The sequence below is a fragment of the Bos mutus genome, chromosome 18 (genome assembly GCF_027580195.1).
Source record: "Bos mutus isolate GX-2022 chromosome 18, NWIPB_WYAK_1.1, whole genome shotgun sequence".
NCBI lineage: Eukaryota > Metazoa > Chordata > Mammalia > Artiodactyla > Bovidae > Bos > Bos mutus.
The window spans coordinates 53,383,874-53,411,387 of record NC_091634.1 but is presented as its reverse complement, the minus strand read 5'-3'; the positions used below and the strand labels follow the sequence as shown (position 1 = coordinate 53,411,387).

The window sequence follows — 27,514 nt, the reverse complement described above, 5'->3', positions numbered from 1 at the left end:
GTATTTGTAATTTGGCCTTTACAGAAAATTATCTACCTCTGGTCAAGAGGAGGGTGTTCCAGGCAGGGGAGCAAGCAGCAAATGAGTGTCTCATGATATGAAGGTGCCTGATGTGCTTGAAGAGGCTGGTGTGGCTGGAGCTGTGTGATCCTGGGGTGAGTGGGAGGAGATGAAGTTAGGGTGGACGCAGGACATACCCTGTGGAGTCTCCTGGGCCATTGTAAGGCCTCTGGAGACAGTGGGAGGAGAGAGCGGGTTCTCTGTAGAGGAGAGTCACACTTGGAGGCATCAGGATGATTCGGACTGTTTGTGATCCATGAGCTGTCACAGGCTGGGGAAGCAAAACTGAGGTGGAGTTTAACATGCAGGATGTTTCTGACTCCTTGGGATCAACTCCTGTGGAAAGGAGGGGCAGGAGGCAGGAGTGGGCAAAGAGAGGAGTTGTCATGATGCAGCCCAATGACGGCTTTAGCCTTTCACGTAGCCACTCAGTATATTAACTTCAATCCTGTCACTTTCAGAATTGTCTCCATTTAGTCTGAGATGTCCAGGACTATATTTTCCAGTGTTGATCATTCGTTGAAAGGAGGTCTTTGAATGGCAGTGGCAATGACCCAGAAGGAGTGTGAACACCCCCTGAATGGCTGACAGCTGAGGAATGTTTGCTCACTGTGCTCCCAGGAGCTGGGGCAATGGGTCCTCCACTGAAGGAGGATGTGATGGTATGTTGTTGCGCCCACCACACAGAGGCCTGGGGAGCAAAAGATAAAGCCAGATGAGTAAGCAGGCTACTCAAAAATCTAACTGAGAGATGAAGATGGTTTGAGCCAGGTGAACAGCTGGCAAATGCTAAATATCCCTAATGTTAGAGCCTTCATGTATTCTTCATGTCCTAAGGTCATCTCAGAGGAGCACAATAAAGGGGAGTAAGCAAAACGTTTGGTGACAAGTCATAAAGTCTCCAAATCCATTGATTGTTTGTGGATGGTCTTTGGTTCAGTTTAACCTGGAATCATCTTTTTCCAAGGTGTGTCGACAAAATGCGACATAATCACCAATGCTTCACTGACCTCCATCAGAATAGAACCTGTCGTGGCAGACAGGGCGTGTAAGTATTCATCACATGGCCCAGTCTGTCCCAGCAGTGACTGTACTATTCCTTGACTATCCAGCAAGAGTGTTGTACTGCTAACCTTGGCATGAAGCAGTGCAGTTACTTATGCATCTTCATGGCATGGGGTATCGCCTTAGATTTGAGATTCTGCTACGGCTACATGAGTGGGCAAAATCAAGAAGTTGTATTCCATAATTTATCTTCAATCTGACAAAGAACACTGTCTGTAATAGGAGGAATGGGCTTGTAGATTTTAGCACATTTATTACAGCATGATGTGTTTTGACATGGTGTCTATGAGCCATGTGGGCTGAAATGGAAGGTATAAATGGATTCCAATTTCATTATCCCACTGTGATCTGAGGGAAGCTGATACCAAAATGTTGCCACCCAATAAAGCACTTAATCAAATTCCCTCCCTGGCTGAACAGCATGGTTCTGCCAAAGGGAGCTATCTGCTGGGTAAACTGTTCAGCGAGTTGCATTTTTAATGCAAGTGCCCAGTCAGCCAATGGTGTCTGCCAGGCTTTGCTTACAGTGTACATGGCTGGCTATTTACACGAGATTAACAACACGAGAAAGAAACAGATTCAATGCTCCCTAGCCCGATTTAGAGGCTTCTCTGCTCATTGAATTCAGCCACGCTGGTCAGACTACCCCTGGAAAAGACTGTAGAAGTAAAGAGAGCCAGTGAGAGTTATTCATGAAAAACCTGAAATGCTTAGGAATTTAATTCCCTTGGGTGTCTAAACTAGGCCACAAGCCCCATTGTGATTTTGCTTGGGGGCTGATAAAAACCTTGAAAGCACTCGTTGACTCGTTTTTCTCTCTTTAGACTGAAAGACAGATGGAGGAACACCCAGGGTGTAATGGGCGCACAGAGGCAGGTGATTAACTCCACCTTGGAGATTAGAGAAAAGTTTCCTGGAAGAAACAGTGCCTGAGTTTAGACCAGAAAGACAAATGAAGATAGGGAAGAACCTCTTAAAGGTTGGGACTGTGTCAGTCAATGATTCTGTAGAAGTTTGCTGAGAGTCTATCGTGCCTCAAGCACTATGGTAGGCTCCATACACCCGTGAACAAGTTATAGTTCTTTTTCCATTGAGCTAATGGTTTAAATTAACAGACTATTGCAACACACTGTTCCATGTGCAGAAGACCAGGTCTTGTTCTGCAATATATCTGGTGTGTGGTATGTAGTAAGAACCCACTAATCCTTTGCTGAGTTTAAGTTCATTGTGTCATAATATTTCTCTCTATCTCCCCACTTGCTCATTGACTTCATTTCAAATCTTGTTTCCTTGATCCTCTACCAATATTGTCATTTTTCTCAAAATTTCCATCACTCCTTTTTTAGAAAAATTAGGCTACATAGTCACTATCTCCACCTCCTTATGACACATGCACTCTCTTGCCCCTTTATTCTTTCAAGGAATTTGGTATGATCACTCCCCATGTCGCTTTAAGGAAAGGGCTCTCTGGATGGTCATCCCAGACCTCCATGCTGCTGACCCAGTGGCCTCTTTGAGTTTTCTTCCTCCTCACCGTCTTCACTGTGTTGTGATTACTGGCCACGCTTCCCTTGCTTCTCGGATATAGCATAATATTGGCTCTTTTTCCTCCTCTCTGAATATTCTTTCTCTGCCTCCCTTCATTCCTTTACTTCTTCCCAACAACTCAGTGACTTAAAAAATCTAACTTTTTATACCTTCTCCATTAGCATTTTTCTTTCAGGTATCCTATCATAATTTCATTTAAGAGCTAATGCCTAATCCCTGTATACATTCCTGAACACTCTAGAACAGTTTCACCTGCGTGCTGGGTATTTGGATATCCTGAAGGTGTACAAACTCATCATGTCAGGAACCAAACTATTTCTGACTTACTAACTTGGTTTAACACTAGGGACACTCGCTTAGTCACCCAGGCTGAAGACCAAGGGTTAAGGTGGCACTTTCTCCTCCTCCTCTGCTGCCCTCCAGACTGCTTCAGTGGCCGCATCCTGTCCATTCATCCGTCTCTTTATCTCTATTGCCGCATTTCCATGCCATTTCTTTTTAACTCCCCTCAATGGTGATACCACAGGGTCTGTGTCATCTCCCACTGGATAAAAGAAATCTAACCACAGAAATATGTTCCTTATTGTGGAAGTTAGGGGTTTGGATTCTTGAGCTCTGCCCCAGACACAGAGATTTAACCCTGCAGAGTCTGCTCTGGGTTTTACAAACAGCACTTTCTCAACACTTAATTCTCCTTCTCTTCCTCCATGACCTTTAAGTTTGTTTGTTTGTTGTTTGTTTTTACTATACTCCTTTTTCTATTTTTAAACAGCTTTACTGAAGTATAGTTGATATACTTAATTTTATGAGTTTGGGCATAGGCGTATACCCATGAAACTATCACCATGAGCAAGGTAATGAACATTCATCACCTCCAAAAGTTTCCTTATGGCCCCCTTTTTTGAGGGTGAGAGCACAGCACAAAATCCAGCCTAAGTTTTTAAGGGCACAATGTAATAAGCTTCAATTGTTTCACTAATTTTAAAGAGATGACCAGGTAAGTTTACAAAGGTATGAAATGATTTGAGCCTACTTAGACTCCCTGTTGGAGTGATGAAAAGATTTAACTTATTTATTTTAAAAAATATTAGAAGAGGAAGTGCTACTTTAAGATAATGGAAGGCACAGGTATTTATCTCTGATTATTTAAAATAATTTAAATCTTGGTTCATCCATATTTTAAAGAGCACCTTGCCTTTGCAAAAGAACAGGAAAATGTGGTGACATTCAAACTTTTGTCAGCGTTTTCAAATTATCAACAAGTTAAAAAAAAAAAACAGTTGGTTCTGAATTGTGAGCTAAATATATGCCACCTGTAATATTTGCCTAAATAGTGTACATTCAGAATGGAATATTGTTTAATCTCTTTTAACTTGCAAAAAACCTTTCTTTTTTCTGAAAAGACACTTAAACTTTTGGTGTTGGCTACATATGAAAATATGTCAAACACCCATATTCGACATCTCTAGATATTCAAAACTAATTATTCCTTAATTTGCATGTGAAAGCAAATTACAATCTAATAGACCATTTCCCTAGCAAACCTTTCTTTAGCTTAATGAGCAGAATGAGGAAGCCTATTACGACCTGATTAAAAAGTCTCCATGTGATGCAATGGGTTACTGCTTACATATAACATGATCAGAAGGGAGACCACAAAGATATGAGTGCTCTTATTGACAACAGGGAGCTGAGCTCATGCCTGTCCATTTAGTATTTTATTTTAATTCATGTCAGCCCAGAAGGATCAATAGCTAATTGGTGTCTTATGTATTACATGTGGGTACTTTAATTCTGGATGGAAATTCATCAGCAACTTCCAGTTGATGAGATGACCATTCAGAATTGGAAGGACTAGGCAATGGCAACCCACTCCAGTACTCTTGCCTGGAAAATCCCGTGGGCGGAGGAGCCTGGTGGGCTGCAGTCCATGAGGTCGCTGGGAGCTGGACACGACTGAGCAACTTCACTTTCACTTTTCACTTTCATGCATTGGAGAAGGAAATGGCAGCCCACTCCAGTGTTCTTGCCTGGAGAATCCCAGGAACGGGGGAGCCTGGTGGGCTGCCGTCTCTGGGGTCGCACAGAGTCGGACACAACTGAAGCGACTTAGCAGCAGCAGCAGGCTACATTTAATCATTACAAATGTCCAATTGTATTATCCCACTTTCCAGATAATGCATGGAGTGTTAACCCAACCTAAATTCTGTTGTTGTTCAGTCACTAAGTCATGTCCGACTCTTTGCAAGCCCATGGACTGCAGCATGCCAGGCTTCTCAGTTGGCCAGAGTGGAATATGGCCAGTGTATCATTTAGCTGTTGCCATATAATGCTGTATAACAAACCATGCTAACACTCAGTGATTTACTTAGTGTAGGTCAGTCTGGGGATTGGCTGCTCTAGGCTGGGCTCAGCTGGGCTGGCTCCAGCATTCGAGTTTCATTCAGGTCTGCTCCATGTGTGTTCTGGGAACACTGGGCTGCCTGGGGCATAGATTTTCCTGGTGGAGATCGAAAGATCGCAAACTGACATGTAGAAACACAGGATACTTCTTGAAATCTAGGCGGAAATGGTCACATGGTCACTTCTACCCCCTGGCCAAAGCAAGTCATTTGGGAAAAGTAATGCATTCTGTCACAGCTACTGTGCATTGGGATTTTTTAAAAAAGGAATGGTTGTTCAAAACGGGTTACCTCTTCCTCATGTGCCTATATTTTTAAAGTAAATATGTTGCTCTTCATTGAATGGATCAAGCTAAAATTACCTCACAATTGCCCTTTACCTTTCTCATTCTCTAAATGATTCTCATTCTCTAGATGATTCCATATCTTCCTTTCCATCCACTTTCTAAAATACAAAACTTACCATGTCCATTTTCTGCTCAGAAAAAAGCATTATTGAGTCCCTGTTTTCCACCGATAGAGCTCAAATCCTTGGCTGGCTTCAAAATATCCTTCACAATATATTGACTGTCTCCTCTATCAGGCTCTGTCGGATACTCTCTTTTCTTTCTCCCATCTCTGTGAATTCTTATTCATTTGTCAGAGCCCAGCTGAAACTTTACAACTTCTGTGTACCCTTCACTCATTCCCTGGAGAGTTTTCTGCCTCCTTATCTGTAGTTTCCTAGCATGTTAAACATATGTCAACATGGCACTTACGATAATACATTGGAAGTGGTCACTCACATGTCTATTTTTCTACTAGCCTGTGAAATCCTTGAAGATAGGGTCCATGTCGTCTTAATTTTCTATCCTTAGCACTTCTCTCTATGCCTGTAACGTGGTAGATTTCAGATAAGATGGTTTGATTGATTTGAAGGAGATTTTTTTTTAATTACTTTTTTTAAGAAATAAAAATGGCCATAGCACAAGTAGATATGTTCAGTCTTACTAATAATTAGATGAACTACAAAAGAACAAACCAAAGTTGCAGAAGATGCCATTTTTATTTTTCAAATTGGTGGTTATGTTTTTAAAAGCTAAAACATAGTTTGTAAGGATATGGCTATCTGGAATTGCTTATGAGAGTTTTTTTTTTAATTTTATTTTATTTAACTTTACAATATTGTATTGGTTTTGCCATATATCAACATGAATCTGCCACAGGTATACATGTGTTCCCCATCCTGAACCCTCCTCCCTCCTCCCTCCCCATACCATTCCTCTGGGTCGTCCCAGTGCTCCAGCCCCAAGCATCCAGTATCATGCATCGAACCTGGACTGGCGACTTGTTTCATATATGATATTATACATATTTCAATGCCATTCTCACAAATCATCCCACCCTCTCCCTCTCCCACAGAGTCCAAAAGACTGTTCTATACATCAGTGTCTCTTTTGCTGTCTCATATACAGGGTTATTGTTACCATCTTTCTAAATTCCACATATATGCGTTAGTATACTGTATTGGTGTTTTTCTTTCTGGCTTACTTCACTCTGTATAACAGGCTCCAGTTTCATCCACCTCATTAGAACTGATTCAAATGTATTCTTTTTAATAGCTGAGTAATACTCCATTGTGTATATGTATCAAAGCTTTCTTATCCATTCATCTGCTGATGGACATCTAGGTTGCTTCCATGACCTGGCTATTATAAACAGTGCTGCGATGAACATTGGGGTACACGTGTCTCTTTCAATTCTGGTTTCCTCAGTGTGTATGCCCAGCAGTTTTTTAGAGATTTTTATTATGTTTCAAAATACTTAACAATATTCATATGTGTTGACTCAAAATAGATGTCAAATAATGTATCAAATGGAAATAGAGATGTGAAAAAATTTTATATAGAGTCATTGATTGTGGCATCATTTATAATAGGGAAAGATAGAATATTCTAAATTTATAATAATATGAGATGGAGTAGGTAAATCACAGTGTACATAAGACACTGGCCTAGAAAATCTGCAGTTATTAAGAGAGAGAGTTAATAAAATGGGATAAATGTTTACTACAGATTTTCCAATAGATAAATTAGGTTGTAAAATAGCATACAGAATACATTATATGATGCCAACTTTGTTAAATATAATGGGTTATTGATATTTGCATCCTATCTGAACAGAAAAGTGAACTTGAAGGAAATATAGCTAAATATTAACTGGTTACATCTAGGTGTCATAATCACAAGGTGATCTTGATTTATTTTTGTGCTTTTGTCCAAGTTTCCAAATTTTCCGTAAAGAGCATACATAACATTTATGGTAAGTGAAAAGATCTAAAAAGATTTTTCTTAACATATAATTATGATACAGTAACTTGTATTGTTAAGTGGGCTTGTGAGAACTGCAAATTATTGATTATACATAACACTTTATTTTATATGTGAGTTGTGCTACTTTTGAGCCTTTACTTTTGTTTATTTTTAGAATAGCTTTCATTTTTCTTCTGTAATTAACTAAGAACTGAAATGAATTTTCTGAATAGAATAGTTCTTAATATAAATGCAAAATCTTGTTTTCTCTAATGTAATTGTACCTGAGTGAAAGTAACTGCAACAAGGACTATAAAGGAAGACAAAGTAGGAATATGATGTATAATTTCCCTTTGCATAATTGTAACTCTGAAGAACGCATGCTCTCGGCAGAAAGGTAATTTAAATTGTATCACAACAAATGCCATATTTTAAAATAGAAACTATCCATCATGCACTGAGTAAAGCTGGTAGCGACGTGTAAGTCTCAAGGATATACTGAAAATTCCTCCGTGAGGAATTTTCCTCCATTAAAATTCCTCCATTAAAAATAAATTGGTTGGTTTAATTCTAGCACACGCTGAAATAAAGTCTAAGTGACATAATATAATTTTTAAGTGCATAAAATTACTAATTGTGCATTTAGGGGGGGAAAATGATATAAGATAACAAGAAACATTGCAAGTTTTTTATTATAGAAATATTGAGACCTTTACCATGTAAATAGAACAATATAATAAACTCCATGTATCCATCATGGGCACTATTCTTTTTTTGGCACAATCTCTCTTTGGAGCATAATTTTTAAAATCTGAAACAATACTGAGTACCTACTTTTTGGCTTCATCTTATGGGAAAAACTAGTTTTGAACAAAAGTGAACATTTTAGTGGTTGTAGACTGCAGATTTTCCTTCCTTATGTTGGGGTTATGTCCTGATAAACCCATCATAAATCGAGAATATCATAAGTTGGTAACACATTTAATTCACCTAACCTACCTAACATCATGGCTTTCCAGTTGGCTCAGTGATAAAGAATCTGCCTGCCAAGCAGGAGACACAGGTTCGATCCTGGGTTGGGAAGATCCCCTGGAGAAGGAAATGACAATCTGCTCCAGTGTTCTTGCCTGGGAAAACCCATGGACAAAGGAGAATGGCGGGCTACTGTCCACAGAGTCGCAAGGAGTCGGACACAACTTAGCAAGTAAACAACAGCAACCTAACATCATAGCTTAGCCCAGCCCACCTTAATGTGCTTAGAACACTTACATAGAATACTTCAAAAATATATTGACTATCCAAACGGTGTAAACTAGATTTTTTATAGAACACTTTGAAATTGTTATTTTGATTGATTGCTTTGTTTTCCAGGCACCTATTTTAAGACAGGTGCCGTCTTAGAATGAGATGAGATGGTGAATGAGATGGCTAAGGAAACCCACCTTTAAAGCACAAAGTTTTCTCCAGCTCTTTCCTACTGGAGAGAGAAGAGAAGCCTTTCGCTGAGGAAGTTTTGAGTCTAGCTTCCTTTCCCGTGCTTGTGCAGGCCCTTTCTCCACCCAGCTCAGCTAGCAGAGTTAGGACGGTGCCTTCTCCCAGACTGTCTCAAGAATCACCCGTCATTTCCTCAAGAAGAGGAGCAAATACAAGGTTGAAACAATCCCCCAGGGCAAAGCAAAAGAATGACTGTGACATGAGCAATTATAGTAAACACTGAAAAATGGTGTCTATCTGGGCTCTAATGTTCTCCCCCTTGTAGTAATTTTTCACAGGTTCAACTTCCTGCGGTCCAGAGGGAATGAGCCCACATGTGCCTTATCTGTGGGCAGCAGGAGCTTGAGCAGCAGATAGCTTCCCCTGGTTCCTAGTGATTTTTTGGAACTCGGGAGGGAATTTTGTAAACCCAGTTGGTCTGGTTACTCTATCTATGCGTCACCCCTATCTCTTTTCAGACATAAATCTCCAGGCTGGCTTCAGGTTACCAGGTCCTTTCTTCCCTCAACTGCCCAGCCAGCCCCTTACCCTTCAAGCTCCAAGGAAGAACTATAGCAGGGTTAGAAACACACACACAGCAGAGTCGAGACAGAGATCTCCTTTTCCCACAACTGCTGGATTAATAAGTTGTAGCAGTGATGCTTTGACTGCTTACCGTGTGCTTTGCCCTGCTGTGACTGTTCTATGCACATTATCTCATATACGCCTCACCACCTAATTCATGGACTAGGTGCATTTTATCTTTGAGGTGTAGATGAGGAAACTGGGACAGATAATTTTGATTACTTGCAACAGGTGCAGAGCCTCTAAAATGGCAGGTTGGCAGTGATGCTCACTTGAGTCGCTCTAGCCTCAGAACTTGTGTCCACCAACAGGGCCGCCTCTCCCAAGACACAAAAAATAGCCATGGAGCTCACAGGCAGCATCCATGGAATCATTCTTTTCTGGTGCAGAAAGAGTGGTGAATTTTGAAATGCTCTATTTGTGGCAAAAATGCAGTCCAGTGGCAAAGCTACAAACAGTGAGAGCCCAAATTCAAACTTGGATTCTCTAACTTTAGAGTCCACACCTTAAACCACCACACTTTAAAAGCTTGGTAAAGCAAAAGGGTGTGGTTTTCTCAGGAAGTCATGTGGATGAGATGATGCCCTTCCAAAGACAGCAGCTTTGATTCATAAGGGTTTGGATAGAAAGTCAAGCTTTTGTGGCTTTTCCTGCCTTAACAGATTATTAAATAAAGATAAGATGTATAGCTCTGGACTGATTTTGATTTTTTGAAGTGATTTTTCTCTATTAATATAGTCCCATAAAGTCAATAATAAAGACATTACTAAAAGTCAGAAAAAGAAAATAGAAGCTAAGACCATCTATAATCCTACCATTTTGACAAAACTATATTTTTGTGCATTTCTCTGCTTGGTCTTTCCTTCAAATCTGAATGAATACTTTGCTGGGTAAAGTATTCCTAGTTGCAGGCTTCCCCCCAACCCCACCCACCCACCCCGCCCCCCGCCCCGACCCCGCGGCCTTTCATCACTTTGACTAAGTTGTGCCAATACTCTCTGGCCTGAAAAGTTCCTGCTGAAAAGTTAACTGAACAAATTATTGGAGTTCCCTTGTAGGTAACTAGTTCTTTTCTCTTGCTGCTTTAAATAGTTTCTCTTTGTCTTTAATTTTTGCTGTATTAATTATAATTTGTCTTGGTGTGGCTTTCAGCATCATAGCTGGGTTTGTGCTAAAGCCCTTGATGCTTCTCCCTGGTGTGACGCACAAGTACCAAGAGAAAACACTGGATCCCCAAACCCCGAAGGAAATTAGTCTCATTACTGCGCTAAATTCGTGTTCCCATCCAGAAGAAGGCTTCAGCTGCAATTGCACATGGCAGCTAATTTACTAAACAGAGTGTGTTTTGCTTGGTATCAGCTTTTATTCTGACTTCTGGAACAAGATGATCACCTGTGGCCTTAATTGCATGTGCAACGTGACAGTCAAAATGGGCTTTGAGTAATCTCTTGGCAGTGTCATCAGCAGAGAGGAAATTCTTCCCTGAGTTGAACTTTGATTCCATGTGACAGATCCCAGAGAGTTTCTTCTTCTTCTTTTTTTTTTTTTTTTGGACGGTGACCTCAATATGAGTCAGTGATGTGATGCGTCTATAAAAAGAGAAGAGAGAGGGGGAGAGTGAGAGAGGGAAGTGGGGAGAGATACTACTCAAAACTCAATAGTGGCATATCATGTGAAAGTGAGGCATGTTGGTCGCTGTGCTTGTTGGAATCCACCTACAGAACTGGGGCATATCTATTATAGAAACCTAAGTGTAAGAGATGATTCTCTATACAGGGACGAAACAGTAGGACACCTGCGTACTAGACTTCAATTACTTTTGTGTTTGCCGAGCACCTTCTCCTTTCTGCCACTGACGATTTTAAGCAATTCTACTTGAACTTTCAAATATGTGCCTCTGTTGTTCCAACAGGTATCTATAGCAACTCAGCCAAGCAGATCTCTAATCGCCTGGGCTAGGTGATTGATCTAATGATGCATGTTTGACCCACACAGGGCAACTGAGAGCACTTTGGGGGAAGTAATTTGAAAGTTGCTGAGTATCAGCCATTTACACTCCTCTGAAATAATTAGTTCCAGAGGCTAAGTGAGCCTGAAACCGTGGGTTTCAACTTTCCTCCATATGGATGTAGTGAGTTGAATTTAAAAGCCCAACAGAGACAAGAAATGGAGAATGAAAGAGAGAGAGATGTGAAAAGGGAGTCAAGAGAGAGACCTGATGGAGTTATTTAAGTTCCTGGATCCAGGTGTACCAAAAGTTCACGCCTGAGACTTCCCAGTTACATGCACCAATACATTCTCTATTTGTTTAAACAAAGTCAAGTTCACTTTACCTTTAGAGAGGCTTAACTTATGGAGCCTGCAAATCCCATGTGTGAGGAGTTGTTTAAAGACAAAGGCAACCTTTACTGAGAAAACAATGAGGCTTGATGGTGACGGGGTGGAGCAGGAAGACTCACTTCAAGTGTGTCCAGATTTACAGTGTGGAAGAAGGTGTTCTCATGTTCTTGTCATTCTGGGGGCAGCACTAGGAACAGTCGTGTAAATGGCTGAGCAAGGGTGGCAGAGGTGGTAAGGCAGACACACAGATGTTAGCCTGGTGGAGCCCAGGCACCCACTCTAATTCTGCCCCTTTCAAACCTTGCTCAAATCAGTCAACTCTGCAGACTCTGTTTCCTCATTTATGCAATGATTATGATACTCTCTGCCCCACTTCTCTCTCTGTGTCAAGTGGAAATGGCATATATTTATTGAGTACCTACTTTGTGTCGGTGCTATAATAGGCATTAAGGACCCAGGGCTGAACAAGGAAGACAAAGTCTGTGTCTTCATAGGGCTTCGAGTCTGTAGTTGGTGGTAGTGAAATGGATTATTAATGAACGCCGCAATCAACGTGTGAATGTAGAATTAGCACTGTGATGGGGGTGAAGGAGAAGTGTGGAGGCTGTGATAGCCTGTGGAGGGGCAGCTGACCAGTCAGGGGACACAGAAAAGGAGTTCAGGCCTGAGCTGGTGCCTGAAAAGTCCAGACGAGTTTAAGGAGTCAGGGAAATGTTCTTGGCAAAGGGACCAACATGTGGTGAAATGAAGGGATTAAAAAAGAAAAGAAAGCCAGAGTGGGCTGGGTTGGAGTTCCCGGAGGGAGCTTGGTGTAAATCAGGTTGGAGGGGTAGGTGTGGAACAGATCTATACAGCTTGCTGGAGGCCAAACAAGGGAGTGTTTTGGTCCAGTTAAAGGGAAATGGAGAGCCAAGGAGAGATTAACTAAGGATAGGCATATTTGCAACATTCCTGTGGCTGGTGGAGTATGGGTTGAAGGGGGACTAAAATGGATGTGATACACATTATTCAAGAACTATTTATAAAATTACACTGAAAGAGCACGAATGCTCTACCAATGGGTCAACAGCACCATGGTGATGATGATGAATTATTGTTGCTGTTGTTTAGTTGCTAAGTCATGTCTGACTTCTTTACAACCCCGTGGACTGTAGCCCGCCAGGTTCCTCTGTCCATGGAATTCTCCAGGCAAGAATACTGGAGTGGGTTGCCATTTCTTACTCCAGGGCATCTTCCCAACCCAGAGATTGAACTCGAGTCTCCTGCATTGGCAGGCAAGTCCTTTACCACTGAGCCACCAGGGAAACCCTGATAAATAGCTACCTTTAAACTGAGAACTTTGTGTATAATAACATCTACTCCTCAAAACAATGCTCAGAGGTACAACTTGTTTTTAAGACTGTTCCATAGATTCAAAAACTCAGCGTTAGTTTGCAACTTGCTTAAAGTCATGTATGAAGTGGAAGAACTGAGATGAGAGCCTGAGTTTATGCAATTATTGTAAGTAGGTGTCTCTATACCTGAGATCTCATTGCATTGTATCCATACCCTCCTTAACCTTCTAAAACTTAATATATTTTAATGATTTGCAGAGTGGACTAGACCACACCTTGACAAGAGCATTTGTTTCTTCCATCCTTCGCTCCCACCATTGCTTCCTTTCCTTCTCTTCTCTATCCTTCCCTTCTTTCCCCCTTTCTTTCCTCCCTTTGATTTTCACTATCACCTAAGATATACCAAATGCATCAGAGGTGCTCAGTGGTATATTTCCCAATGGCTGACTGAGAGAATTAATGTACGCTGAGGCAAGGGCTCCCTGTGTCTCGAAACATGGAGCTCAAGGTCAGCAGGTTTCTGTTTAGGCATTCTAGGGAGAGTACCTGGATTCACTCAAAGATCAGATTAAGAATCCTCAAGGATCTTTTATAACAAAGAGCAAACTGACTCTCATCCGAAATACCTGTGTGTGCTTTCTGGAGGACAGAGGCTCAGCTGAGTGAATGGAGGTCACCCCCAAGACAGAGCTACTCTTGGTGGGGGTGCAGGGAGCAGAAAACAGAGATCAGAAAGCAGTTGGTTGTGGAGCAAGGGGAGTGCCTGTGGCCAGAAACAAGAATACCGTAAGCAGAATAAGGAAACAAGCCAGGTACTGATCTAAATGAGTTGAAGTTTCCTGAACCTTCAGGAAGGATGTTTAGTCCTTAAGAGAGCAGGGCCTGAGTGTGTGTCTCAACCAGCCTCTGTCTTTATCAGGTGGATCAATGCTCATTCTCTGTTTTTCCGGGAGCTTATGAGTTATTTCTCTTGTGGGCCTGCATGAGAGGCGTTCCTCCACTTGCTCCCCCTCCTCAGGTCTGAGTGTTGCTAGACTATCTCTCTGGCACACGAATAAGAAGAGTCCAAGGGCTCCCCTGAAAGCTGAGCTCAGTGCTGCTTACAGTCCTCTTAAGAAGGCTTTCAGATGGAGGAAAAAGCCTCAAAAATCATGACTTCTGTTTTCTTGATAAGGAAAATGGGACAATGTCTGAAAGAATGCTGGCAACTGATCAGGGTTGAACAGAACAGCAAGGAGAAATTCCCTAAGTCCACTTGGAGCTTGTTAGCATTGAGAATTGCAAAAGATTGGCTTAAGCTGATTCCTTTTCCCAAAAGCATAGGGAGATTTGATTTCCACTTTTCTGTTATGGTTGCTGCTGCTGCTGCTGCTGCTAAGTCGCATCAGTCGTGTCCGACTCTGTGCGACCCCATAGACGTACATCCTTTTGGCAAATACTTACCAAGAATTTTAATGTCAAGATTGGTCACTTAAAACAAGGGTCTTCAAATATTTTCATTTAAACACGTAAGAGAGCGTTAAAGTCACTCAGTGGTGTCTGACTCTTTGTGACCCCATGGACTATCCAGTCCATGGAATTCTCCAGGCCAGAATACTGGAGTGGGTAGTTCTTCGCTTCTCCAGGGGATCTTCCCAACCCAGGGATTGAACCCAGGTCTCCCACACCGCAGGTGGATTCTTTACCAGCTGAGCCATCAGGGCAGCCCATAAGCTTCAAACTGTAACACTGATAGAATGGGAGACAGTCATCAGCGATTTGCAAAACTGTGGTTCTGGTCCTCTTGCCAGCCAGCTCAACTTCTCCCATCCTCCTTCTTTCTGAGCATCTCTCCTGCCCACTGCTTAACTGTATGTTATCCTGAGCACGTGTTGTTACGTACAAAGCCAGGTGTGTACCAACTAGTGTCCCCATGACAGACAAGAGAAAGAAAAGTTCATGGTCAGGGATGGCTCTGTGGGCCTGTGACTTGTGCGGCTGCTTAGTGTCCTCTGCTCCGAAGGAGACTCTGTGTTTGGAGGTTAATTTCACCATCTTGAAATTCTTTTGTTTAAAATTTATTTAGGTTTAATTGAAGGATAATTGCTATACAATATTGTGGCCTTTTTTTTTTTTTTTTTACCAAACATCCGTATGAATCAGTGGTAGGTATACATACCTACATGTCCTCTCCTTCTTGACCCTCCCTCCCACCTCCCACCCCATCCCACCCCTCTAAGAGGTTGTCACATGGCCCAAGTTTGAGTTCCTTGGGTCGTACAGTAAAGTCCCTCTGGCTATCTATTTTATGTATTCACCATCTTGAAATTCTTAATAGATTTTTTTGTGTGTGTCTCTATGTTTTGTAAATGAAATCTGATGGGACACCAGAGCACGGTCTGGGGCTTGGAGCCTCATTTCTCTGGCCGCCCCGCTTCCTGTAGCTTCCTCGTCCATCTCCCCGAGCTGGGTTCTTGGCTGCCTGCTCGCTGACCCTGCCCAGGTCCCGCTGCACTGCACGGCCGCCGGCAAGCTCCAGGGCAAGTGTGTCTGTCAGCTGTGTGTCTTCTTGCAGAAGCGAAAGGCAGAGCTCCAGGTGCCTGGGAGGGCTTATACTCGCCCCATGAATATCTTTGCCTGGGGGAGCGTGACATTAAATAGCAAAGAAAAAACACTATGACAGGTTCAGAGAGAGATGGTGGAAAAAAAGGAAAAGAAAATGTTTGCCTGTTTTTTGAGCAAGACACCCCACATTTTTGTTTTACACCTGAAGTCCTACAAGAGTTATATGATCATCCCTACTCACAGCCTTTTGTTTATCATGTTGAGGGTGGGTGAGTAGGTGAGAAATGTGGGTCTACCCACATGTGAGTATAGAAAATCATTCTTCTGTCTCAAGGGCCAAAAACCTGGACCCTGTAGGCCAGCACTGCTCTCCACTGGCATAGCTTGTTGGTTGTATCTGTCTCCTAGAAACATACTGGCTAAAACACCCTCAAATAATGACCATGTCTAAACAGCTATTCCTCTAAAAACTCTGCTGCCAGATTTGGTGAAAACAAGATGATGACTGAAATTAACAGGATGTTCCCCAGAACAGCAGCATGGGAAACAAGATGTTATTTACAGTATAAACTAACAAGGCAGGCCATGACAATCGATACTCGCCCCTCCTCTCTGCCAAATCTCTTCTCATTATGTAGATAGGACGGCCCGAGGTGTGAGAACAATGAATAGAATAATAGCTGGAAATGTAATGGAGCTAATAGTGGATTTCTCCAGACTGTCAACTTCTGTTCAAAGATCCTGGCAGTGAAGAACAGAGAGCAGTATGTAGAAAGGAAGGCTTTCTTCCTGCTTTGGTGTGCTCCTTCCTGCAGGCTCCTTTTCCTCTCTCACCCCCACCACAGCCCATGTGTCTAGAACAATCTCCTGTGCAATCCCTCACTTCCTAAACAACTTGGCCCAGAATCTTATTTTGAATAGATTTTTGCACCTTTCGTGATTGGTTGATGCAAGTCTAAACTGATGGAAGCCCTAACTCTAAAACAAGTAATGTGACTCTTCCTTTTGAAAATGTCCAATTCTCAGTCATTGATCACTTGTTTGAAAATAGCAAACACCTACTCAAACAAGCCTAAGAAAAACAGGGAATTATTGAGAGGACACAAGTTCAGGAAGTTCAGCCGGACCTTCCAAAGGACCAGAACTACAAGGCAGACTATTGGGTCCTGGAGACCCCAGAGTCCTGATTGGCAGCATGTGCCTGTTTCTGTGGCAACTACCTCCAGTGTGGCTGATTTCAAGCTACCAACATGACATCACTTAATGCGAAGTAGAGAAGAGATGCATAGTTACACACCATTTTAGTATTTCTATCATAGCCAGGTCTCCCACATTGCAGGCGGATTCTTTACCAGCGGAGGCACCAGGGAAGCACAAGAATACTGGAGTGAGTAGCCTATCCCTTCTCCAGCAGATATTCCTGGCCCATGAATCAAACCAGGGTCTCCTGCATTGCTGGTGGATTCTTTACCAGCTGAGCTACCAGGGAATCCCTTAGATAAAATAGAACAGCAGTTCGTTGTTGCTCAGTTGCCAAGTCATGGCCAAGTCACGTCTGACTCTCTGTAACCCCATGGACTGCAGCATGCCAGGCCTCCCTGTCCCTCACCATCTCCTGGAGTTTGCCCAAGTTCATGTCCATTGCATCAGTGATGCCATCCAACCATTTCATCCTCTGTTACACTCCGTTCCTTCTGCCTTCAGTCTTTCCCAGCATCAGGATCTTTTCCAATGAGTCGGCTCTTCACATCAGGTGGCCAAAGTATTGGAGCTTCAGCATCAGTCCTTCCAGTGAATATTCAGGGTTGATTTCCTTTAGGATGTACTGGTTTGATCTCCTTGCTGTCCAGGGGACTCTCCAGCACCACAAGAGTCTTTTCCAGCACCACAGTTTGAAAGCATCAATTCTTCAGTGCTTTGTTTTCTTTATGATCCAACTCTCACATCGTACATGACTACTGGAAAGACCATAGCTTTGACTATACAGACCTTTGTCCACAAAATGAAGTATAGACATAAGTAATCATAAGAGCAGAGATAATAATAAAATATAGTAAAGTAATTAAGAAATGATATATTTTGTGTATTTATTAGCTTTGCTTTCAAGATAATTTGTTTAACCATAGCGCAAATAATTAAATTTTTAATAACATCTATGGTTAATATCTGGGTTCACAAAAGTCCTAAAAATTTAATAGTCAACTCTTGGTAACAGTACATTTTGGCTCCCACATATCATTGTTTCCTTATGGGGCTTGGAGAGCAGCCTTTGTGAGAAGAAGACACAATGCGGAATGGGCTGAGTGTGTTGAAGGAAATGACTAGAAGGAGCAAATGGTCTGTCTCTAAAGTTCAGTCTCTTCCCAGATATTTTATTTTGGCATAATTCAGAGTCAGTATATAACTCTATGTGAAAAAAAAAAACTGGAATCTGTTTTTGTCTTTGTTTTTCTCTGACCCCTCTGAACATCTCTTGTCTGGTTCTTCTTCCTATCCCCTAACTGGAGGCTCTATACTCTGTCTTTGAACATCATTTATCCTCTCTGTGTTGAAAGCACTGAAGTCTAAGAAACTGGTGTCACTCCTCTGCTGAGCTTCAGGCCTATATATTTAAATTAACTATTTCCTAGACGCCGCCACATGGATGTCCTACCATCACCGTGAACTCAAGGCATCTAAAACAACTGTGTGTCTCCCTCTAAAAACATCCTTCCTAAGCAAGTGACCATGTTCTATAATGTGAGGCACAGCCTCTGAGTCTAGTGCCAACTTGTATCCCTAATTTGACTTTGTTACTTTGGGCAAGCCATTGATCTTTCCTGATCTCAGTTTTACAATCAGATGAATGGGATTGACTTTGAGTAATGGTCTGTATGTCATACTCCAAGAGACCTTGATTTTGTGGGTCTGCCTCAGAAGTGATCCAAGCAACAAGAAAAGAAAGACTCTAGTGGAGTCCCATGCACCCCACCCTCCCTTCAGCCAGGAACACTCCTCTTTCATTCTTTTTATAAGTTAAAGTTCCATGAACTATTTCTTCTATGAAGCAGTTATCCAGGAACCTTTATGAATCACCAAACTGGATGATCCGTTAGGTCTCTTACAGGTCTAAGCATTCCATGATTCTTCAGTTAGTGCTATGTTTCTGTTGGCTTCAGAACTACTGGAATGACAGCTCAAGACTGCAGAACTGCCCTCTGCAGTTCATTGCATAGGGTTAAGGGTGGGAAACTCCCCAACTTTGTATGTCGTCTATAGTCACTCTAAGGCCTGACATTTGATTCTCCTTCAGGGTTCTACAAAACCCTTTTATGTCTATTTCTGTCCCAGGTCCTAAAATATAAATTTTAACATGCTATGCTTTTCCTTGCCTCTCATTTCCAAATACAAATGGACCCTCATTGATAATCATCACTGAATAATGAACAGATGATGGCTGAATGAGTGACTGAATGCATACTACCAAGGAAAATTACTGTTTCGAATTCATTTCCGGGCCTGAACTTTAGGAGAGTCAATATTTGTTGCATATTAAATAAGCCAGTTGTTGAATCAACCTTTCTAACCAGCTTCCCATTTTCTGAAAAAGAGGTAAGTTCCTTGTGAGAATTGTATGAGGTTCCTAAGAATTGCCATGAAAAGCTCATTTTGCTTTCTCTAATGCTAAGTATTATCAGGCAGAGACAAGGCTTTGGCACAAAGGTAGACAGTCAGCCATTCTCTCTCTATTCAGGGCTGTTGGATCAATATTTGTTATCATTTGATTTATTTATTCATTTATTTAAGTTTCTAAGCAGCTCTGCCTTTTGTTGTGATGATGATACGGCAAAATGCAAAACAGCTTCTGACAAACCTTTGCTGTCTAGACTCTCGATAATGATCTCTAAAAGCCAACTCATTTCATTTGCATCCTTTTATTAATAATACACCCCCCAAACCTCTACTAGTGCTTGTCACAGTCAGTGGGTACTTCATGAGCCAAGAGAGCATAGGAGGGTATTTTTGGTTCATTATTGGGTTTCTGTAATTGAAATGACATTTTGTGAGAGCACTCCTGTATTTTAAGGGGAAACTCAAACCAATGCAGTAGTTTCCAAGTCCTCATTACTATAACATGAAAAAGAAATTTGTTAGAAGTGTGTGTGTGTGTGTGTATACACATACGCTCACACACTTACACAGGCATGCACATACGTTGGCATGGATAGGCCTAATAAAAAGTAGCCAGTGTTCTGTTTGTTCCAAATACAGTTGGTCCTATTGGGACTCAATAGACAATTAACCACGGTCTGCAGCCCTCCTCCAACCTTCCCCCTTTCTCTGATGCTTGAGGCTTACCCACAGGCCTCCAAGGATGTGGCCTGTGCATTCAGCCCCAGATGAAGGCTCATGGGGGCAGAGCATTTACAAGCCTTCTCTTCTGACCCTCTAGTTAGATGGCGGTGATTGCATGGAGAGAAAACCAGGGAATAACAAAGGAAACTGCTTAAGCAAGTTGTGTTCGGGAAGATTAGAGAAGGGAGTGCACAGAAGGATTAATTTGAAGTCTCTGAGGAAGTAATTGTGTTCAAATAATAGTTTTTCTTGTAGCCACATTTTCTCAGGTTGGTCATTTCTGATGGAGCCTCCAATTTTCTAAAATCTTTTAAAACTTAGATTCTGGCTTTCTTCCTTCACTTTTCCTTATTTCTATTTCCTCATTCAGGTGCAGCATTCATTTATTCATTCATTCATGTATTCACTCAACTGAAGTTTACTGATGGTTAAGATGAATAAAACCCCTGATTTCCAAGATGTGAAGACAAAACCAAACCAAACTGCAAACCAAAGCAATTTGGGGAATTTGCTTTGGAAATTGGCTTGCAAATGGAAATCCATTGTGGCATGGCTGACCTTTAGGTGGTAGGGGCATCGCATGGCCTTATTGGATGTTTAGTCATTTGTTCAGATTAAATGCCTTGTTAAATATTTTGCATGCCAAAATTGTGGTAAGAGTTATGGTAGGGACATAAGTACAGTGAAGAAAACATGGAGCTAGTTGTTAAAATTACAGTAGGTCTCAGAGACAAGCAGGAAGACTTTACAGTTGGGTAGCTTCTGCTTGGGCAGAAACCAAGTCTCAGAGCCTTCAAAGTGGGGGAAGTTGCATGAGTACAGGCTGAAGGTAGTACAGCAAGTGGTATTTTCGAATTTAACCAGGTCCAGGAACTTAGTTTGAAATGTTCAGTGTTTAACCTCTATCAAGGAAAGGTTTTGATGAGGCGGCTTGTAAAAGTTGCATACTTTTCATATGTTACTAGGGCAGCTTGGCCAAGAACCTAGATGTGGATGTATTGTCTGCCAGTTAGACATAGCCAAAAAAAAAATTAGGGAAAGAGGAGAGGGCACCATGTTCCCAAATGGACAAGTGAAAACTGATATCCTCCTGATAGGAAGAGAACTGATGTTTCATGGTAATCTCTAGTAATAACATTAATAGCCACCATTGTTGATCGCTTACCACAAACAGAGCACCCTGTGAAGTCCCCCCATGCTCTGCCTCCCTTAACCTGCCTGGAAACAGAGATGATTAAGCTGTGTTTTAGCAGTTCCTTGCCCCAGTCACTTAGCCTCCTCTGGCCTCAGTTTCCCCTTCTGCAAATGGAGATCACAGGAGACTATGGGGAACATTAAATGAGACAGTGCTTGTTATGTGCTTAGTATGGTGTCAAGCAGTGAGTAGATAGGTCAGTGAATATTAAAGTATTGGCTAGTATTAGCACGCCTCTCCTCCTCTTACAGATAAGGAAACAGGCTCAAGAAGACCATTCTAGATATGACCGATAGCTGAGGGAAAACTCCCAGAAAATCACGCTCTTGTGAGTACATATTAGAACAGAGAATCATCTGGTGCTCAGAGTGATGGCCAAAACAACTCTTACCTTTATGTGACCATCACCTTGCCATTACTACATGATTTCATTTGATTCTCATAAGCTTCATGGGAGCAGAGATTTTGGTATTTTCTACTGCTGTGTATCCCCTGTAGTAGTCGCTAGCGCATTCTCCATTTGAGGACTGACCTTCAATTTTCCTTCTTTTCATGGCAAACTTCTTTGCATCCATCAGCAATCACTAAGCATCAACACTCTCCTCTCCACCAGCTTTGCCAACTCTGTGGGACTCAGTGATTTTGTCTTCATTTCCCATACAAACTCCTAGTTCATATAGTGGCAAAATCATTTTCATGATGTATTGTCATAGTTTTACTTCCCTGTCTATAGCCCCGCTTGCTCAGACTTCTTTAAAATTTAGACCACTTTTTACCTCTTTCCGTGCCCCTGACTCCTTGCTTAGGGTTGACTCACAGTAGGCTTTTGCAGATACTTGAATAAATAACCGTAACTACCTGCATTTGTATCTGAAAAGTTTTCTTGATATTTGAAATTCTCACCAAAACTCCCAAACACAAAGACCTTCACCATTCACCCGAAGGTTTTCGAAGAATGTTTACCTGTGTAGCTCTCACATGCCTGGAAGGAAGTCTTGGAGCAAAAGCAAGACTGTAGCTCTGAAAGAATTATGTCAACATTTAATTGCAAGAGATAGTTAACACTGCCAAGAGGGTTTCCAGAACAACTTAGCTTTTGGTTTAAAGTTCAGTTTCTGAGTAATTGATCAGGTAGAAGCAATTCGACTATTATAGCTTGAATATGCAGGCCTTAGTAATGCTGTAGCATCTTAACATGTCCCTGTCAATCCATCTTGGGACTGGAAATCTCTCTGGCAGGTGTGTGAATTCCAAGACAATGGCTTTAACTTTGAGGATGTTTGGAGATGGTCCACGTCTTTGTTGATGATCCTCCAGTCTGACAAAGTCAAGAAAGACTGGACCTATGATCAGAGCAATGGTCTAGTTGGTCTAGATTTGAGGAATGTTTTTCTTGTACCAAATGAGTGAAGACCTGAGCAAAGACCTTGGGAGTTGATGAATACTTTCCTGGCAAATGTTTTTATTTTTTGTTTTAATTGAAGTAGAGTTGATTTCTGCTGTATAGCAAACTGACTCATTTGTACACATTTATACATTCTTTACATCTTTTTTATGTTCATTTCTATTATGATTTATCCCATGACATTGAGTATATTTTTATGCTATACAGTAGGACCTTCTGGTTTATCCATTCTGGATGTAATAGTTTACATCAACTAACCCCAAACTCTCAATCCATTCCTCATCCACTCCCCTGACCCTTTGGCAACCGTAAGTCTGTTTTCTAGGTATATGAGTCTGTTTCTGGTTTTTTGCAGTAGGTTCATTTGTCCCATATTTTAGATTCCATATATAAGTGATATCATATAGTATCTGTCTTTCTCTTTCTGACTTACTTTACTTAGTATGATAATCTCCAGTTGTATTCATGTTGCTGCAAATGGCACTCTTTCATTCTTGTTAATGGCTGAATAGTATCCCATTGTCTGTGTGTGTGTGTATGTGTGCGAATGTGTGTGTATATATACTCTTTGCAACCCCAGGCTTCTCTGTCCATGGGATTTCCCAGCAAGAATACTGTAGTGGGCTGTCATTTTCTTCTCCAGGGGATCTTCCTGACCCAGGGATTAAACCTGCATCTCTTGCATTGCAGGTAAATTCTTTACCACTGAGCCACCAGGGAATGCAGATATATATTTATATACTAAGCAGGTGAAGGGAAGGAGGGCAGCCCAACCTTGGCCATAAGACTCTTTGGTATGATGGGATTGGCAGTTAGCTTTGGTCCTCTGCTCAGTCAGCTCTCTAAAGGGGAACTGTTGCATTCTTATCATCTGCTGGGAGGTGGAAAGACACATTGCATTTGGGAGGTAAGCACATCACAATCATTTGGTATTTTGTTAGTTACATCCAGCAGAAGATTCACCATTGTTTCTTTTATGACTTTGTAACAATATGAACTAAGTAAAAAATATTTTTATTAATATTTCAGTATCATTAAACTGCTATTTGATGATTCCTGCTTGGGACTCTATTTACAAAAATATGTCAGGTTTTATTTACAGTATTTATTATTTTATTGTATGCTAAGAACCATACTAAAGGAGAACACGCATTATTTCCATGTAACTCTCATAGCAACCCTATGGGATGAATACTCCTATTCAGGTCTCTGATGAGGCACAGAGAGGTCTGGGTGTCTAGCCAAGGTCTGGTGTTCGGAACCAGCACTGTCTGAACTCAGCTTTCATATTCTTCCCACCTAAGTGTCTGCTCCTTGGTAAATTATTTGAGGTCTGTTGCTTTCATAACATGACGCTGCCATATAAATATACTGGATAAGCTCAAATGTAACAGTGAACTAGGAGTTAGTAGGATGTAGGCATGATTAAACACCATGCAGAGGAATCAAAGATCAAATTGCCAACATTCGTTGGATCATAGAAAAAGCAAGAGAATTTCAGAAAAACATCTACCTCTGCTTAACTGACTATGCCAAAGCCTTTGACTGTGTGGATCACAACAAACTGTGGAAAATTCTTAAAGAGATGGGAATACCAGACCACCTGACCTGCCTCTTGAGAAATCTGTATGTAGGTCAAGAACCAGCAGTTAGAAATGGACATGGACCAACAGACTGGTTCCATATTGGGAAAGAAGTACGTCAAGGGTGTGTATTGTCACCCTGCTTATTTAACTTGTATGCAGAGTACATCATGAGAAACGCTGGGCTGGATGAAGCACAAGGTGGAATCAAGATTTCTCAAGGGAGAAATATCAATAACCTCAGATATGCAGATGACACCACCCTTATGGCAGAAAGCGAAGAAGAACTAAACAGCCTCTTGATGAAAGTGAAAGAGAGTGAAAAAAAGTTGGCTTAAAACTCAACATTCAAAAAGCGAAGATTATGGCATCCTGTTCCATCACTTCACGGCAAATAGATAGGGAAACAATGGAAACAGTGAAATACTTTATTTTGGGGGGCTCCAAAATCTCTGCAGATGGTGACTATGGCCATGAAATTAAAAGATGCTTGCACCTTGGAAGAAAATCTATGACCAACCTAGACAGCATATTAAAAAGGAGAGACATTACTTTGCAGACAAAGGTCCATTTAGTCAAAGCTATGGTTTTTCCAGTGGTCATGTTTGGATGTGAGAGTTGGACCATATAGAAAGCTGAGCACCAAAGAATTGATGCTTTTGAACTGTGGGTTTGAAGACTCTTGAGAATCTCTTGGACTGCAAGGAGATCAAACCATCAATCCTAAAGGAAATCAGTTCTGAGTATTCATTGGAAGGACTGGTGCTGAAGCTGAAGCTCCAATACTTTGGCTATCTGATGCAAAAAACTGATTCTTAGGAAAGGCCCTGATGCTGGGAAAGATTGAAGGCAGGAGGAGAAGGGGACAACAGAGGATGAGATGGTTGGATGGCATCACCAACTCAATGGACATTAGTTTGAGCAAGCTCTGGGAGTCGGTGATGGAGAGGGAAGCCTGGCATGCTGCAGTCCACAGGGTCGCACAGAATCGGACACAAGTGAGCGACTGAACTGACTGACTAACTGAAATGCCATGCAAACTTCCAAAACATACTTTATTCATTTTTCTTCATATCTCAACAGCTTCCATTTGTTTAAGTTAGTGTTTTCCAAGTTGCATTGTCATGAACAGAATGTGACGTATTTTTGAAGGGGAAAGATGAGAATGGCTCCAAGCTGTGAAATTTGGAGTGATGCCTATAAGTTTTTCCTCCTACTTATCTGATTATATATATTTATTTACATAAACACTGATATATAAACCCTAGCAGGAAAAAATAAAAATACAAAAATTTTTGATAACAAGAAACATGGCTTTTGTTTACACTGAGTTCTCACAGGTCAGATATGCATTGAGGGCACAGAAGCTAAGAGACAGAGAAAAATGACAATCTGAGCACTTGAAAGGCTCGTTGAATTTTTGTACAGGGTGTGTCAAGGGGAGTTGCAAAGTGAAACCACAAGTCAGTGGCAAGAAGGGAAGCAGCTGGCAGTGGGACTCATCATGGGGTGGTGTTTCCCTTCTGTCCCCCTGCTGACCTGCACCTCAGACTTCACCCTGTCTCTCTGTCTTTTCCCCAAGACAAAATGAGAGAATTGAATGCAGTGATCACTAAGCTTCTCTCTCCGCTCCAGAGATATTCTGATTCTCAAGATTTCTAAGAGTTCTGTGCCACTAGAATTGATTACCTTTTCATTGTTAGTGACTTCATAAAAGGAAAATTATTCAAGCTTGTATTTTTTGGCACAAAATTTACCCATGACTTTTCTAAAATATTATCTCTTAATGCACACAGTTCTCAAGCACTGAAGCTAACTGGAACTACCACAGAGTATTAATAGAAAATATATATGAGAGGATGCTATTTAATAAACCCCTAAGTCCATAATTCTAATAATGCAAATCAACTTTAATTTCCCACTAATTAGAAGCCAGACTCTCAGCTTTACCTCTTTTATCTGCAGCTCCTCCTGTCTCGGGCTGCTCAGTGATGGCCATGCTCCTGGCCGGGTCATTTCTTCCATGTCAACGATAAAGTCTCCTGGCCAAACAGTAGTAGGCCGAACTTGAGGGAGGGATTCCCTGGAAAGCCGTGAACAAAGACTTGGGGACTAAAAGCAAAGACCATTTATGTTGCAAAAGGAAGAGAGTTCAGTTGTCTTTCTGTCTGTTTGCATATATCTCACTAATCAGCAGGCTGTCACTCTTGGAGAGGCCCTGAGTGGCTTGGGTGGGCATTCTCTTCATTATCCAGCCATTGTCATGGTGTGATTAAAGCAGAGGAAAAACGTTTATCTCCAGCACTCTCCTGGAGGTACATGGACTGCTCTAAAATTGAAAGAACAAAGCAGGACGTTCCTGGTACAACTGTGTAGAAAATAACCAGCAGCACCTTGGCATTTGTAGATTGTATTTCAGAGCGTGGACATGGGGTTCCAGCAGCACGGGTCTCCTTGCTGGTCCTGGGCTACACCTCAGGGCCTTTGCACATGCAAGTCTCCCCGCTTGGGATGCACCCCACCCGACAGCCTCATGCCTTGTTACTACTTTTAATTAGTTTTTGCTCGAATGTCACTTTTTCACAGAAGTTATTCTTTCTGTTTCTGGTCACTCTTTTCCTCTGACCATGCTTTATCTATACAGTGTTTATCATGTCATGACGTAGTAAGTATTTTAAAGTTGTTTATTTTCCATTCCCTCTGCTGGAATGCATGCTGCACAAGTGCAGGCCGTTTGCCTGTTTCAGACCCCATTTTGACCCCAGATCTAGGAGAGCAATAATGAGCACTCAGTAACTGTCAAATGAATTTTGAAACTATGCGAAGACACACATGAAGATCTGAGTGACTTTTCAACAATTTAAGTCAAAAGACAGTCTTTACCTTATAGTTTGCACATGTTTGGCATTTGATAAATATTTATTGAAACAAATGAACATGTGACTGGAATAAATATATAAATTTAATAGATATAGTTTTCAATAGGTACATAAATGTGCCCGTGTGTTTTATTTTATTTTATTTTTTATTTATTTTTTAAATTTTATTTTATTTTTAAACTTTACAATATTGTATTAGTTTTGCCAAATATCAAAATGAATCCGCCACAGGTATACCTGTGTTCCCCATCCTGAACCCTCCTCCCTCCTCCCTCCCCTACCCTCCCTCTGGGTCGTCCCAGTGCACCAGCCCCAAGCATCCAGTATTGTGCATCGAACCTGGACTGGCGGCTCGTTTCATACATGATATTATACATGTTTCACTGCTATTCTCCCAAATCTCCCCACCCTCTCCCTCTCCCACAGAGTCCATAAGACTGATCTATACATCGGTGTCTCTTTTGCTGTCTTGTAC

General features: G+C 41.5%; 1 protein-coding gene across 1 annotated transcript in view; it reads left to right on the top strand.

The window, feature by feature from the left end:
* Nucleotides 1–27,514, top strand: part of CDH13 (cadherin 13) — a 1,011,871-nt gene that overhangs the window by 90,617 nt on the left and 893,740 nt on the right. The gene's annotated exons all lie outside the window — the stretch shown is intronic.